The sequence below is a fragment of the Cyprinodon variegatus genome, unplaced genomic scaffold, assembly GCF_000732505.1.
Source record: "Cyprinodon variegatus isolate N-32 unplaced genomic scaffold, C_variegatus-1.0 Scaffold96, whole genome shotgun sequence".
NCBI classification, from domain to species: domain Eukaryota; kingdom Metazoa; phylum Chordata; class Actinopteri; order Cyprinodontiformes; family Cyprinodontidae; genus Cyprinodon; species Cyprinodon variegatus.
The window spans coordinates 1,067,456-1,070,675 of record NW_015150549.1 but is presented as its reverse complement, the minus strand read 5'-3'; positions in this window follow the sequence as shown (position 1 = coordinate 1,070,675).

Genomic DNA, 3,220 nt, shown 5'->3' with positions numbered 1-3,220 from the left:
CCCTCCCTCCCTCTGCACCCTCTGCTACCTCTTCTTCTCTAATGCTCTCCCTCCTTAATTTTTGCACACATCTCTTCTTCCTGTTTGCCTTTTTCTTCAGTCATTTTGCCATGTTCAGTAGATTCTAACTTTGAACAGACTACCTAAAGCAAAGATTCTAGATTATTTATCCTTAAATTGTCACACACAAAAAAAAATCTGAAAAGAGGAAGATTGTTAACAGCCTAATCTTACACTTCCTCCTTTGTTTGTGTGCACACCAACAGTCACACTTGTGCAAACAGACAATGAAACCATGCAAACAAAAAATGTTTGCCTTCTGAAATTTCAGAATATTTTTTTTTATCATCTAAATTTGCAGTAACCCACAGTTTTGCTTTACATCTTCTAGAGGACATATTTTTTCCACATTGGGTCAAAGGAATAACATTTCCAAAGAGGAAAACCCACACACCCCTCTTCCTCTCAAATTCATTCAGCTAAAGTTGATTCTGCATGGAGTTCGCGTTCCCTGTAGGATATGAACAACATGCTTCCAAAATGAGTTCTTTGGAACACCTGAGCTGATCCCTTTGATGTGGCTAGTAGTTCTGTTCAAAATCTTTCACAGAAGCTTTGCACCCTACTGGTAAGGTTGGGTCAAGACATACAACTAAGCAACATTTAACTTCCATTTCTTTCTGTGGAAAGAATTTTGTTACCCTAGGACTGAGCTGTTCAACTTTTATGTTAAATAACTTTAGTCCAGCCCCTGAATGAGTTTGTTAGACAAATAAAAAGGAGAGCTTGTGATGATTGCAAAGGATAAAGATCATTGTTCTGGCAAACTGTTTATAGAAAATGTCAGACCTCAGCCTTCATAATAGTTGCTTATGTACATGGGGCGGTTACTCTCTGTCAGCACTGGGTCTCTGTAGGGTGGAGGGGAGAGTCCTGACCCCCTTTCTGTTGTCACTCTACGTGTAGGGGTGTATACCATCCCACAACCCAGAGATTAAATGTTCTGATGATACAATGGTGGTGGGGTTGATCAATGGTGGGGAGGAGACCCCACAGAGAGGAGGTTTAGGAGCTGACTTCAAGGAGCAGACTCAATGACCTAGTCCTAAACGCTAGGGAAACAAAAGAGCTTGATTTCTGGGGGAGAGAGTAACACCATGAAGTCAACAGTAAAGTGGTGGAGAGGGGGAAACACTACTAAGACCTTGACAAACACTTATCCATGCACTTAGAACAGACTCAGAATATAAACTGTTCTGTAAAAGAATTGTAGCAGTGATTCTATTTTCCAAGATCAATTAGAAACCCTGATCTATCACGTGAGTTTCTGTCTTCTCACCACCGTACCACTGAAGGTGTCCTGAAACATGGCATCTTACTCTGGTACAGTAGCAGTTCAGTAGCTGGAAAAAAAGGCCCTTCAGATGATGATGAAATCAGCCAAACACTAGAGGATATTTACACATCCTCCTGCCTACAGAGAGCTGCAAATATAACCAAGGACTCATTTCATCCTTCTCACCATCTCTTTCAGTTGGTGACATCTGGCAGGAGGTAGATCAGAACCCAGTGATCACTGATATATATATATACACCGTAAACACCTTTAACAGACATTAGTCTGTTATAACCCAAACACTTTCAATGAACTACATTCTTTTTTTTTTTTCTTTTTACGAGTACATATGTTTATGTGGACTCTATGTTAATGTGTGTGAGTGGGTGAGAGAGTTTGTGGGTGAAGTTGGACTATTTTCTTTTTCATTTATTACTATATATTTTCAATTCAGACGTATTGTCTTTTAAAGTGACCTGCTTTATAATTATGCTTTTGACTTTTATTGTATGATATACAAAGACAATAAGGGTAATCTGAGTTACTTTTAAAATGTTACTAGATCAAGTTTAATAACTTTGTTGTTGAAACTAAGTAGACCAAGGGGACTTTCCCAAATATTAGCACCAAAAGAAAATAAATACAGTATAAATGATATTTTTGTAAAGACTAGTGAATCAGAATTGTCAGACAGACTTGTTATCAGTGGTATAATGTGTCATTTTTTTGTGTTACACATTAAAATCTTACTATTTTCACTGAATATTAATTCACTGAAGTAAAATAAATATAATTAATAATATTAGATAAATAGCAATTTAGATGATTAATAAGAGGAATAGAAGAAAGTTGGAACATAGACTGGTAAATTGAGAGCTTTATTTCTTGCCAATCGAGAACTTCTTTTTAATTATAGGGTCGTGGGATGACAGTAATTGTATAGATGAGCCTAAATTTACTCCATGCTAGAATTAATCCAATCCAATCCAATCCAGTCCAATTCAGGTTTACTCACATAGCACCTACATAACCACAGAGGCCCAAATTACTGTATATAGCACATCAGATACTGAAATTACAAATGCTGTCACACAGACATAAAAGCATATGCTTTTACTATGTATTAAAAACCAAAACACAATACTTCCAAATCTTATGTTTTAACCATAAATGCTAAAAATTCAAATTGAATGTTTATAATCTACTATAATGTAATGGCTGACTTCTTATACCGAGTAAAACAGAGAAAGTCTCAACTGTGCTGCTAAAAACCATGACTCAGCTTTAAAAACAGTTGCAAGCCATCTAGGCAGCTAAAGAGGTTTCATTTTTCTATTTGAGCAGGATATAATTGTAACTACCATCAGCAAAACAGCGGAAGAACGCCAAACTGCCTTAATATGAAGTCTAGCAGAAGTAAAGAAAGAGCAAAAGCAAACGAAAGAAAAAAACTACAAGTACAGATGCAACAATTAAGTCTTATGGGACAAATAGGACACAGACACCTGAATCTTTAGTTATGAATATGACATTAGAAACTTACAACAAAAAGTAAATAATGCTAAAAAATGTTTTTTCCTTGGTGCTTTAAATTTTTAAACGTTCACAGTTTCTAAGAAAGACAACCAACTGTCATTGAACCATCTTTACTTTGGTTAAGAAAATAGGGTCAATTCATAATTTGGCTATGATTTGAGTATTTGTTTTAAAGTTAAAGAAAAAACACATAAGAACAAGCTGCTCTTGTCAACAGAAATACAGTTTTGGAAAATTGAGATAAAACAATATCATATGTGGCTAGCGAGTGACCAACCATCTTCCAATGTTCCAAGGTATGTGGTGCCTTGAAATTTGCAGTCCCATACTGCCACAATATAGCAACTA